At 40.2% G+C, this 14,309-nt stretch overlaps 1 protein-coding gene across 7 annotated transcripts in view; it reads right to left on the bottom strand.

Moving 5' to 3' along the window:
* Nucleotides 1-14,309, bottom strand: part of LOC116046819 (pleckstrin homology domain-containing family A member 7-like) — a 148,028-nt gene that overhangs the window by 83,939 nt on the left and 49,780 nt on the right. Inside the window, exon 1 of one of the 7 annotated variants that reach the window (XM_031295246.2) lies at nt 3,488-3,666. The exons of the other annotated variants lie outside the window; for them this stretch is intronic. The gene's annotated coding sequence lies outside the window, so the exon portion shown is untranslated. Of the gene's footprint in view, nt 1-3,487; nt 3,667-14,309 lie in introns of those variants that run through there. 7 annotated transcript variants of the gene reach the window in all.

Here is a 14,309-nt window from a genome sequence, read left to right as displayed (position 1 = left end):
GTTTGGCCATAAAGCAACCCAGCTGATTACATTAGGTCAGACACAGTATACAGGAGGCTGATTGAGGCTGCCAGGCTTCTCATCTGTGCTCCTGTTTTGTGTTCAGTTAATAACGTTAATGTGGTAATGATTTACTGCAGTTAAAATGCTACACATTGCACTCTGACATTTCTTTTAATCGATGCTGGACTGATCAATGTGTCATCATCACCGATAAGCCACACTTCCATCTGACTGTGACTGATGTTTCTGTTGGTTTTGCCCGCAACTCTTATCTCCAATAAATAACAGGAATTTGTCTTTGTATTGTTTGCCACCAAACACCCTGCCTGTGTTTTAACAGATGTGTAGCAGTAGACAGTGTGTTTCTAAATTATTTGGCGAGTGAGTGTTCTCTCAGTCAAAGGTCACGTCTATTTAAAGGGTTTTTCCAGATGAAATGTGTTTGAAGTGCAGCGAGGGAGGGCTAGGGGAGGAGTGCTGCCAGTGCAGTATGGGGAAACACAGCAAGGTCATTGCCATTTAGAGCACACTGTATATTGTGTGTGTGTGTGTGTGTGTGTGTGTGTGTGTGTGTGTGTGTGTGTGTGTGTGTGTGTGTGTGTGAGTGTGAGTGTGAGTGAGAGAGAGAGAGAGAGAGAGAGAGAGAGAGCAATGATGCTTGCATTTACAGTATGTGTGGGTGAGGATGTGCGTGTTTCATAAAAAGGCAGGTCACTGTGTATGCATGTTTGTGTGTGTAATCCTAGTCAAATACAAGTCGAGTATAATACTATATTAAAATTGTACTGCACTGTACAGTAGGTGAGCAAACATCACCAGTGTTAAACATTCTTGAAATAGTTCATTTAAAATGCACCTCACAGTAGAAGTTATTTTGAACAATACACTATGTTTCATTTTCAAGTCAAAAAGCAGAAGACCGAGTGCCAAATTACTCTTCTCTTCTTGGCAAAATGACCCAACACTGCAAAAATCTCTACATTTGTCCAGTTTAACACGGGCTACCCTCTAAATCAATTCAAATGGGGATGCCACAAAATGTGCTCTTTGTAAAGAAAGTAATTTAAAATCTATTGTAGGGAGCACACACCAGCACCAGTCATCTCCTGTCACTAATTCGATAATAGACTCTCACACACACACACACACACAGGTTTGTGGCACTATCTTTGTGGGGACCCGTCATTGACATAGTGCATTCCCTAGCCCCTTACCCTAACCTTAACCATCACAACTAAATGCCTAACCTTAACCCTTACCCTCACCATAACCTAATTCTATCCCTAATCCTACAACCAAGTCTTAACCCTCAAATAGCCCTTTAAAGTTGTGGGGTCCAGCATTTTGGCCCCACAAAGCTGTCCGGACCCCACAAGTATACTGTATTCCCGGTTTTTGGACCCCACGAATGTAGTTAAACAAGAAAACACACACACACACACACACACACACACACACACACACACACACCTCTGCCAAGAACTAAATGACACATTGGTGCATGGTCTAATGTTTAAATAAAAATCACCTAATTGAGTTGCACAATGTCACAGCTGCAAAAGGGGTCTGATTTGGCCGCAGGACAAAAGTAGGTTAAAACATTATCACTGTTGATTTTTGGCAGCCTGCAGAGTGGGCTGCTGGCACCGCTGCTCTGATTATTTAACAGCCACTGAAAGTCAGAAGAGCTCCCTGATGATGCTTTCAGCCTCCAGCTCTCACCAACAGCATGAACTTGAAGCTAGAAATATTTGTTGTTAAGATTCTCAAATCACTGTCTTAATGCTAAACAACTAGCCGATAATTGATTAGTTATTTAACGAAAAGTAAATGAAAGCCAAACATTTGTTGGTCACAGCAATACAGATTGTGACTAATTGCTTGCTATTCTCACATTATTGTAAATTGAATACATCACTTCATTTTGTGTTTCAGGACATAAACTGAGCTCTGGTAACTTGTGATGTGAATCATTCGTTATTTTGAATGAAATAGTAGTTTGTATACTGATGATACTACAATAATGTTTACTATAAACAGTAATTAATGTATTGTTTAATTATTATAGAGATTTACATGACATAAACACAAACTAAGCAGTACAAATGTCTGCCTATAAACTGATATAGCACACCAGAATAGTGCACTATATTAATTATAAGTCATCAGTCCATGCAAACTGATAAGCATAACTCTTTTTTATACAAAAAGGGTTATGGTAGATTAAACCACTGATCACACATCTGAGGATTTGAACTTTTTTTCTTTAAAGATGATTTTTTTTTTGGCATTTTAGGCCTTTATGGATAGGACAGCTTAGACATGAAAAGGGGAGAGAGAGAGGGGGAATGACCGAACGGAACCGAACCTGTTGCCACTGTGTCGAGGACTGAGCCTCCGTACATGGGCACATGCTCTACCAGGTGAGTTACCCAGGCGCCCGGATTTTAATTCAATAATGTCATTCAATAATTTCACAATGCTTAGACATACTGACCAAAATTTGTATAAAGAAATTTGAATAAAATTACATGACATTAAAAATGTGATTTAGTCATTTTAGATAGCCACTGTTGGTTCAGAGGAGGAAAGCATGCAGTACCAAAACTAATGCTTTGCCAAAAAAAAATCTGTGCCCTGTCCTAAATAACAGGAAGAAATGTGATTTAGTGAGAAGCTCATCATTAAGTTGCTGAATTGCCGACCCTATCTTTAGTTTTGATTTTGCCTTACATTTGCACTATTTAGAATGTATTACTGTATTGTATATATTACTTATCTTTCTTTATCTTATTTGTACATATTACTTATCTTTTTTTTTCTTTATTTGTATATATTTCTTATCTTTTATAGTATACATGTTGTACGTGTCCTCTTTGCACCGTGGGTCGGAGAGAAACGTATTTTCAATTGCTCTGTATGTCTGGCACATATCGCAGAATTGACAATAAAGTTGACTTGACTTGACTCTACACATAGTCTATAACTAATCAACAAATCATAATACTTTACAGGTTATTTAGCAAAAACAGAAACTTTAAATCCATTTATCATCCCACTCTGACCAGTTTGAAATATTACTGTAGAGAAGTGGATGGTCTCTGGCTTCCTTTAGTCTTTGGCTCTGGAGGACCACAGTGCTACGGCAAACTGAAGAGCTCACTATCCTGACCAAGACAAAGCTGGGCTGCAGCCATACAGAGAGATACAATACAATATAGACTTAAAGTTGCAGAGCTTTCAAGCATGCTATCAGTACAAGAAACATCTGCGAGACACTTTGTGTTGCTCTGTTGGTGGCTAGCAGTAGGGACAGAGCAGCCCTGCGAGCAGCTCAGTGCTGCTGCTGCTGTCACATTAGAGCCCACTTCCACCTTGTTCTGCCACTGCAAAAATAAAACTATGACAAAAAATGCTGTAAGTTTCCTCAGCATAAGCAGAAAGAAAAGCAGAAAACAGAAAGCCGCAGACTATTTTTGTTTACCTGTGTCCACAAGGTCACTGCTGCAGCTTCATTAATTTTGCTCCCCTCCAAGCATGAGAATGTGGGCGAATGCTGCGTGAACTGCACGCTCTTCCTGTCTGAAGGAGGAGGGAGCACCAGCATACTAGCTTAGTCCTATAACTGGCCAGGGGGTAAAGAGATGGAATACAATCTGACCACTACAAACACACAAACTCAAACACACACACACACACTCACTCACTCACACACACACATGCACTCAGTCGGCCTGCTGAATTCCGATGAGGCCGTCGCTGCCAGCAAATTCCTTCTTTGGCCCAGTGAACATGAGGCGGTGACACATTTCATTCAGCTCCATGCTGCTGCCACCATGTCTTGTTCAGGTTTCACAGCCATACACTACCACCTACCCACCCACCCACACATCCAGCAAACATCACAAACACAAACAGCCTCTTTTATTTGATTTTCTCACAGTCCATCTCTCTCACACTCTCTCCATCACTCCGTTCCTCACTCCCACTCAGGCTAGAAAGCAATCAGAACTGTCCCCTTGTTTGATTAAATGAAGGTGTATAAAAGCCCACAGAGGTTTTGTCGGGTTAAGTAGTAAAAACCAGACATTTATCTGCCACTGTGGCAGAGTGTGAGTTGAATGCTACCAGTGTGCCCACTGGCACCAAAATCATTGTAATGTGGGTTATTACGAATCTCTTGTGTCACACTTCAGACTATCAGGCTGATAAGCACAACTCATAATGCTAGTCTTTGGTGCCACATTTCCTTTTTTAGTGGTGACGGCTAAGCTTTCAAGGTGCTTTATCACAAATTGTGCAAGGCTTTTAGAGTAAGGCTGGAGGGTTGTGCCAATGTAGTTACCAGAAAAAGATTTTTCTATATACAGGATCCAGTATTTTAACACAAAGAGGACTACTTTGAGGTGCATCTAGAGCTTGCTCTTTAGCTCATCACTGCCTCATCTCCCACTCACCTGGCTCCCTTTGTCACACCCATTGTTTATTGTTCAGACAGGAAGCGTAGGTAAAGTGGCCCTGCTACAACCCGGTGTATGACCTCAACATCTTAAGAGCTAATGCACGAAGCATCATTTTGCTCATTACACACAGCGCTTTTATGTTGCCAGGCAGCTCCCCCCCCCCTCATCTCTGGTTTCAATGCGACCCAGTAAAAATAAAGAGCATCTGCAGCAGCACAGAGGGGATGAGGTGGGACTGACAGAGGGGGGGCAGTCGCTCAGCACTGCTGGCAGACTGGGAACAACACGGTGCCAGTAATAACTGAGGCAGACACCCGAATCACTGACATCACTGGCATGGAGAGACCCTGCTGCCACGGACCAGGGCCATCTCACCCGATTTTCTATTGGATAACAAAGTATTTAAAAGGGATATATAGCCATATTTCTGTGGACACACTAAAAGTAAGCGTATTATTAAGTTAATTAACCCAAATATTGCCAGTTCCATTGCTGCTAATTACTCGCCACACGTTTAAAGCACTGAAAAGACAAAATACTGACAACTGACAAAAGCCTATTGATGCATGTATGGCAATGTGTATATGAATGGGAATGTATTTTGTTTTGTTTATTGTGTTTTGTTTCATATCTTCTGCACGTAATATGTGTGTTAATATTTAATATATAACATACAGAATGAATAACAATACATTTAATAAGATTGATTAGATTCTGAAGGACCTAAGAACAAAATATAAATAAAATAGAATGTAAAAAGGGAAGGTGTAATAAGTAAATGCTTCAACCTACACCTTGATTAGAAACGAGTTAACATGACACCGTATGAATTAAGGTGACACTTTTTACCATTTATGTTATGTATGTGATGTGTATCTATGTGATCAAAATAAACTGACTTAACAACTAACTAACTAACTAACGGTTCTCTAAAGTAATTGTTATGAAAAAATGAAAAAATACAAGGTGCAAAGTCTAGAGGTCTCAAGATAGAGCTGAAAGGCAGAATGACCGTGTTAACTCAACATATTAGGGGAATAAATCTTAAAAATGAGTTACATTTTCAGGGCGGTCATTCAATACTTGGCCATATTTCAAATGCCACTGCATAAAAATGTGATGCGATTCTTCTTAGAGTAGAAATAATAGATGAGATCAATACAAAACTATCAAGCAAACCAATTTTACGTCCTGTTTTTATTTGGAATTAACTCGAAATTAGATTGCCTGTAAACATTTATTAGATGACACAACGTCAATGTTTTTTGAGTTTATGACTTCTTCATGAGTGACTATAAAAGTGAGCAAGTGTGAGCTGCATTGCTAATAAAAGGTTTATTGAAGTTTAATCATGAAACATGAAACAGCTACAAAATGAATTGAATTGCATGACGTGCATTTGGCAAATTCAATCATATTACGGCCAGTAGTTTCATTAAATGTATTATCTTTTGTGTGTATTGTAAACACACTTACAAGATACTATTTAAAATAAGTCCTGGAATACAAAGAAAAAGAAGCGGGCGTTATATTAAAATCCAGAGGCAGGATGGAAACTCATTTGTTCCATAAAACGTCAGAATAATCACTATTACTCCACGATAATAAAGTTAAACTAGTGTGCATACCTTTTAGTACTGACAGAGATGATGGTCAGGAAACATGGTCCCTCCCCTCAATCTCTAAACTTGTCAACAGCCAAAGTCAAAGCGGTAGAAAAACACTCAGCCTCCACTGAACAGCTCTCGCCCCTGTGTTGTCGTTGTAGCACTTGCCTCACAACATAAACACTTCACCAATACATCACCCACAAAAGGGAAAGACTTCACACAGCAGGCCCATCAGCAACACCACAAATGCAACTCCAACGCAGCATACGGTGACAAAACGAGCCCTGGCGCTACATGACATTTTTATAGTGCTGCTATGCTAATATTAGTTATGGGCTGGTTATTTGTTTGATCGATTTACTGCACACTAAACAGTAGAGCAGTTAAAAAGAAACTAGTTAGCAGAATTGGAAATAATATTCACTGACAGTTTGAATGTTCTGATAAATCTGTGAAAAAGAAATCTTTCCATTTTGCTCTCCAGCATCGCCCAAAATGGATGTGTAAGATTATCAGTATTCATTATTAAAAACCTCTCAACCTGCAAATGGGTGAACAAGCTTGGAGCAAGCAGCGGTCATTACTTTCAATGAAAAATGTTAACAAGCCAGTTTAAAGCTATAGTGCGTAGTATCTGTCACCCCCATGAGGAATTCTAAGTAATGATAACAAAACTGTCACCACCCCCACTCCTCCTCCATGCAGTTGCTAGTAGCCAAGGAGGACACGGTGGATTAAAAAAACATGATGGACTCTTCAGGAGAGGTAATTATCTTCACTCGAGTTTCTGCGCGCGAAAGTCGCCGGATGCCAAAATCTTCTGAACATAGCCATACTGAGAAATACAGAGAGAGTTTAGTGGAGCTGATAGTCTTAATTAGCTTTGTAGCAACTCATTTGGCAATGGCTTGAATGTAACGGACGTTGATTAATATGAAAAAGTTACGCAAAAGCTTTAATTTTCACCTCATGGCATCAAGGCTGCGGTCATCGCAGCTCTCAGCTATACAGTGTTACTGTCTCTCAGGTGTTTTGTTAAAGCTGCAAATTTATTTTCACATACTGTATCTGCAAGACATCTGTTTATGTCTCGGTCAAATTCAGGTTCGCTTTAACCAGTTTTCGCCCACAGAATCTCATTTTGCAAACTTTAATCATCTGTTTTCAAGATGAACAGATGTGGTTTGTATTGTCCTCCGCACTGAATGCGAGCGCTATTTTTGCATAAAGATGGCTGCAGCGAACAACCAACCTTGTTGCCCTATTGGTGCTGAAGACTGTTGGATAGATCGCCATGAAATGTGGTGCAGGAATTCCTGTTCCCCTTCAGGATGAATTTTAATAACTTGTGTAAATCATCTAACACCATCATTAGGTTGAAATTTGTTTGTATGTTTATTTGTTTATGTACCATCTGCAAAACTAGACTACTGCAGCTCTTGTATCTCAATGTTTTCCTTTAAAAAGGTCCCATGTTTTGCTCATTTTCAGGTTTGTGCTTGCATTTTGAGTTTCTACTAGAACATGTTTACATGCTTTAATGTTCAAAAAACACAATATTTTTCTATAATATATATATATATATATATATATATTTTTTTTTTTTTTTTTTTTTCCTGTATAGTTGTGACTATACAAGAAATTAAAATCTCACTTTTTCAAATATGGGACCTTTAAAAACACACTCATTTAACATTTAAAAATGTGGCTGCAATACTAAAACTGTATAAATGCCAGCAGGGTGACATCTACATTCACTAGAGGGATCCATTATGCATTTATGTTACTACGTAGTCAGTAACCTTACATCACAGTCCCGAGGGCTCATTCTTCAACATTCATTGTCCTTTGAGAATAAACCCATTGTAATTATCCAGACCTCATGCAGGAGCATTTCCTGATAGCTCGACAGGAATCAGATCACTGCTTGTTCGACACTTGTCCATATTCAAATCAGCTGTGATGCTTTGGCCCCCTGCCTCAGCGCCTGACTGACTCTAATTACAGGCACTCTTCACCAGGCTGAGGAGCAGGGAGCCTGTTAAATGTCTTATTGCAGAGATAATGAAAATATTTTGCATTAGCATAAACAGGAATGACAGTGGAATGGAGCCCTGTGATTCAGAAGAGCATGTAGAGAAGTGAATAATGCTTAGGCTCATTACGGAAGTGCCTGCACTGACTAAAAATTTGCTTTCACACTGCAGTTTGTGCCTTCGCAGCAAATAAGATTCATTGTGAACAGATTGAGAATCTGCTTGAGAGAGGGAGGATTTGGGGAGGCTATTTAGGGGGCACAGAATGTGTTGCAAAAGAAGCTATTTCTATGGATTTTATAATTACAAGTTACAAGTTTTGTAGACAAGGCCATCAGTTGCTGGGCGAGAATGAGGATTGTAAAGTTATAGAGGACAAGAATGTAGGAAGTAAGTGCAGCGTTAACATGATCAGCATGTTAACATGTATCCCATCTACTGGCTGCTCTTCAGCGGCGGTAGGGCTACTGTACGTGGGTGCGGGTCAACATCATCGAGGTAAAATGAGGAAAAATGTGTCACTGGTGTAACTTAAGTAGTTGTTGCGAGCCTCATAGCTACAGCATTTCTGCCTACGATGTGCAGGGTTAATAATATAATGGGATACTTTATTGACCCGTTGGAAAATTCTCTTGGACAGCAGTAGAGCGGAGCTCTGCTGCAGCGGGCTGGGACTTGAAGGGCACTTCAATGGGGTAATGCTTGCACTAAAGTTAAATTAAACTAAAACTTGAGAATCCATCCTGAAAACAAAAAAATCCAACTCTTGTTTCCTACCTCACTACAAAAAGATAATCATGTGTCCTCCCTATAAAACTAAGACTAAGGCTGCATCTCATGGCCCTTATTTAATAGCTCCTCGACTCCTCGGTCCTCGGCTGAACCGGAAGTGGTTCTGTCCCTCCTCGGTGAAGGTCCGTCACAAAGCTCTTATTTCTGCCCCAAGGAGCGAGTATCGAGGAGGGATCATCGAGGAGCTATAGGCAAGGATACATGAGAGCAGCCTTCCTGGAAGCCGTGCAGCTGATGGAGTTGCTAACTCTGCCCAAACAGCTGACGAATTCATGCGACGCTTTAGAGGAAAGGACGGCTCACCCCTCCAAAAACACATTTGCTCGTTGACTCTCTCCTCCCATATCTCCTGTGCCTCTTCGGTGGGAGGGACTAAGACACGAGGAAGGAAGGCAAGTGGAGGACTCGAGGAGGCAATTTAAGGGCTATGACATGCAACATAAGAGTATATATCAATGCTAGCAGCTCTGTGAGGCTGTATGATAGCACAATGGTGCGTTGAGCTAAATGCTAATGTCACCATGCTAATATGCTCACAATGACCACGATAACAGGCTGTGGTTTAGTTGGTATAATGGTTTTAATTTGTCTAAATTTTACCATGATTACCATCCAACATTTGCTTATTAGCACCAAACACAAAGTACAGATAAGGCTGATGAGAATGTCATTAGGTTTGCAGGTATTTGGTCATATTGACGAGTTTAAATTTTGACCTGATGACATATGAGTCAGGGCAACAATAAAGTTATTACACTTCATCCTGAGGGGAACATGAATGTCTATACCAACAAGTTTCATAACAATCTATCAAATACTTGTTGAGACATTTAACCCAAAACCACAAATGTCAACCTCATGGTGGGGCTAGAGGAAAGATCAGATCACCAAAGACATTAGGATACATTTTCTGGGAACCATGAATGCTTTAGTGCTAATTAATCAAGTTAATATTGAGCCATTTCACAGGATAAATAAAAACTTTGATCTGCTGGTGGCGCTAAACTACAAGTCAGAGGCTCACCAAAGTCATCAGGATTCATCTTCTTTGAATCATGAAAGTCTGCACAAAATGTCATGGAAATCCATCCATTGAGCCATGTCGCTGCCTTAGCTAAAAAAATATATTAAATAAAAAAGATCTGTTGTCACAAAATAGGTATTCTGCAAAATTCTGCAGCCAAGGTTCAGTAAAAATATTATATAAATGGTAGCAGAACATCTCAAGCTAATGCTATTTATTAGCTAACTATTGTAAGGCTGGGACAGAATGGGGTCCTTGTACTTGCCAAGGAAGAGAGGAGAAATCCAAATAGAATAAATGATACACCATGTTCTATATAAAACATCACCGTCATTAAACTGAAGAGCCGTTTCATTTACTTTGATCACTCTGGAGTGCTGATCTGCAACTAACAGCTTGTTAAGGACACAATCTGAGCCATCAATCCCCCTGACAGAGCGACAGGTAGCAGTTGCATTGCTGTACAATATCTACTTCCACCATCTCTCATCCTGTCTGTCCTGACAGCGTGTGGACATGCAACAATTCCTCTGTTCATACAAACAGAGGGCTCAGAGTAAACAGAGCAGGACCGGTGGAGCTGAACGCAAATATGCCGACGACAACAAAAAATGGAATGTTAGATAACATAACTGAAGCGGGAGAGGAGATGGCATATGACTGACAAATGGATTGCATCCCACAAATGACCATCCCAGTGAGATGTGTACGTTTTGTTAGAGTCAGTGCCCTTAACTTCGACAAAGGAAGGTTAAATAGTAAATTAATTAATAAGTCAATATGGCGATTAAAATATGTATTATAGGATAAAGAAAGAGAAGGGAACTAGAGATATAAAAGTAAACATTTAGTATTGAAAATATTCAGAGGTTTTTACTGTGCACTTTTTTTATATAGTTCAACAGATGAGATGTGTTAGGAATCGTTTTCACTTATGAGTAACAGATATGGAAACTTTAGTGCTGTTTTGACTTCTACAGGTGAAATGATGGTTCATTCTTGATCTTGGAAACTAAACCAATAAAGTGCAAGCTCAACTTTTAAATCAACATGGATTATAGGTCCTAGAGCTGTTTGAACATCTATTTCCATGGCAAATGCACAAATGTAATCTGTGGGTGAAGACTACAGAATAGAGTGGAAAGCTCCAGACCAATTAAGACCTTGAGTTAAGATTGCTCGTTTAATAGATATGTATTGCTTTACTACACTAGCAGAAAACATTACACGGTGATCAGCACGACACAACCAATCACTGACCAGATACAATGTACGTAATCTAGCTGACAAACTGACAACTTCACATTGTCTTATTACAATACTGATGAAAAGCATAATTTGATATCCATATACACATATCCAAATACTTTATCCATAAAGTTACATTGTACATGTATGTTTCAGGTAGGTCCAGATGTTTACCATGTATGCAATGGTTTGATTTCAGCTGGAGGGTCATCTCCCCAACTTTCATGTTTTCATATCCCTCTCCCCACTGTAAACTATAAACTAAAAGGCAAAAAGCTCCATGAAAAATCACAAGTAAATACATTTAAAAGTTTTGCCAAGGCTCTGTGATCCTCAGTTTAAAATAGCAACGTAGGTTCACTCTTAAACCACATCAATTAAATCTCTTGTGCCACATGAGTCACTGTTGCTCTTCTCTCTGAGGTGATCATATTTTCATTGATTCCAGGAAAGTCAACCTTTGTGCTCCTCAAAAGTACATGTATAGGACTATTTATAGAGCTTCCAGCCTGATTTGGCTCAGCTACACACAACCTCACAGCCATGAGTCCAGCTCATGACCTTTCTTGTCCTACCATACCTCTTCTCTCCTCCCTATCAGAAACTGTTACCACTTATGCTCTTATGCTTTGTGTGTTTCCTCTCTATTTCATCCCACTCTCTAATTTAAAGTCTGTTTTTTCTCTTTCTCATTGCCTTGGTCTGAGCACTCATCATTTTTTCCTGGAACATCCTGCTTTTACAAAGCAGAATTTATTTTTTTCATCTAAATCATTCAGTACATTTACATGCACACCAATAATCCACTATTATTCAGAATATGACAATATTCAAAATTTGATACAGGTCATGTAAACAGCATATTCCGGTTGGATATTCTGAATAAGGCCTTTTCCCGAATATAGCATTTTACGATTAAGACGTGGGATATTCCGGTATTAGTCGGGTTTTAGAGGCATTGTTTGGACACGTATACAGCGCATTCGGAATATGAGTCTCAATCGGGGTTTTCACCGCTGGCTTATGGTCAGCTCTGTGCGTTGCTATGGTTTCTGTACACAAACCAACCAGCCAACAGTTTTCAAGCTGGTTGAAAGAATGAAAGAGGGACGCTGTGTTCGCACGGTCCAACAAGTCCGCTGCCGCTGGTAAACTTTGAAAAAATCCTGTTTTGCACGGCTACATGTGGACGTGGAATAGGAATATTGGTGGAATACTTACTTTCATTAGCAATGTAAACAGCTTAGTCGGAATATCGTCTTTTTCAGAATTAGGGCAAAAAACGGAATATTATGTGCATGTAAACGTACTCATTGTCATCTCTTCTAAATGTTGTGACGCTGTCCCAGCTCATGTCCCCTCACAGCAGCTGCCGTCTTATCCCTCCCCACCTCCCACCACGACGCTCCCAAGACAGACACACAGGTTATAAAGCAGCCCTGACAGTTAATTGCAGCTCCATCAAGTAGCAGGATTGGGATTCTTCAGCCCTGATGAGCCAGTCTGTCTTGATTGAGGCTGTATTTTGGGAGGTTGGTAGAGGGATGATGGTGTAATAGAGATGTCCATCACAACCAATCAGAGACAGCAGACCGAGTGGCGTCCACCTCTGTTGCTACTGGTAATGCCACAAGGCAGAGGCAAACTCCCCACCTCCCCACCCACCAACCCTCCAGCATTCAAGAGACTGCTTTGGGACATTTTGTAGCTATGGCAACGTCGAGATGAGGCCATCTTTGGGTTTAAATAAGCCCCCGCTCTTGTCCATTGCAATAAATATTGCCAAATAGCGGTGGGATTTTATGGTAGGCAAGCAACATATCTTCTGAGAGAGAGAGAGTGTGAGTGAGAGAGAGAGAGTGTGAGTGAGTGAGTGAGTGAGTGAGTGAGTGAGTGAGTGAGTGAGTGAGTGAGTGAGTGAGTGAGTGAGTGAGTGAGTGAGTGAGTGAGTGAGTGAGTGAGTGAGTGAGTGAGTGAGTGAGTGAGTGAGTGAGTGAGTGAGTGAGTGAGTGAGTGTGTGTGTGTGTGTGTGTGTGTGTGTGTGAGACAATAGTGCAGCTTTTAGCCGGACAGCGAGGGACTCAGCGTGGAGACTGACAGCCTGGCATGCTAATGGGAGACAAGTCTACGCTGCATTCACATTCAAAACGCTTCACAGTTTCCCGACGGGCCCCGTCTTAGAGAGGGGAAGAGGTGTGTGTGTGTGTGTGTGTGTGTGTGTGTGTGTGTGTGTGTGTGTGTCAATGGGAGTCGAATCAAAGCTGGCAAGAAAGAAAGAACAAAAGAAATCAGCTATCAGATAGCAAACAGTTTAAATAATGAACGAACCAAAAAATATTGGAATACTGGAAATATGGTGCTATATTTCTAAAAGAGAACACAAGTTATTGACAAATGTGTACATGAGTAGGTCTAACAAGTTTTAACACCTTCAAATGTATAGAGTTATACAAAATACATGTCCTTTTGGGGCATTCTGGTGGCCTGGAGCTTTAGGATGCTGATGTAATCGCAATGCCGCCAGTTCGGGTCTGGCCAAGGATGTTGCCTGTGTCATTCCATCTCTCGCTCCCTTTAACCTCTCTATTACTGACAAATAAACGCAAAAATAAATACACAAATTTATTTACAGTTAACCTCATTCTTTTCACTATAAGAATGAAGGTGTGAGCTTGGCCAGGGCAATAATTTTATATCTTTTATAGTCTTTCACTGGAGCCATATTATTTTACAAAACTCTGTTGTAAACACTAACCAAATTTGTTTTACAGGAGTTTTGCCTGATGTAATGTATAACAATGTAGAGTGGTTAAGATGCATACCATATAAACATCTCCAGTTTGACTCCAGCTAAGGATGTTCGTTACATGTCTTCTCCCTCTCTCTCCCTGCATTTCATGTCTGTATCTTTACTATCTACATCATACAAAAGGCAAAATACTGCCCTGATAGATGATGATGTTGACTGTGATTTTGCATTAATTTTCTATATCATGACATATATCAACATGAATCAGAAAATATTATCATTATTGTAATGTTGTTGTTATCGCCCAGCCCTAGCGACAGCATCACTGGCAACCCATACCTGGTCACTGATTGCAATGTCAACATGTCAGCAGGTTCCATATAT

This window comes from Sander lucioperca, chromosome 7, assembly GCF_008315115.2.
Source record: "Sander lucioperca isolate FBNREF2018 chromosome 7, SLUC_FBN_1.2, whole genome shotgun sequence".
NCBI lineage: Eukaryota > Metazoa > Chordata > Actinopteri > Perciformes > Percidae > Sander > Sander lucioperca.
Note: the sequence above shows the minus strand (reverse complement) of the source record. Positions and strands in the feature narration are given on the sequence as shown.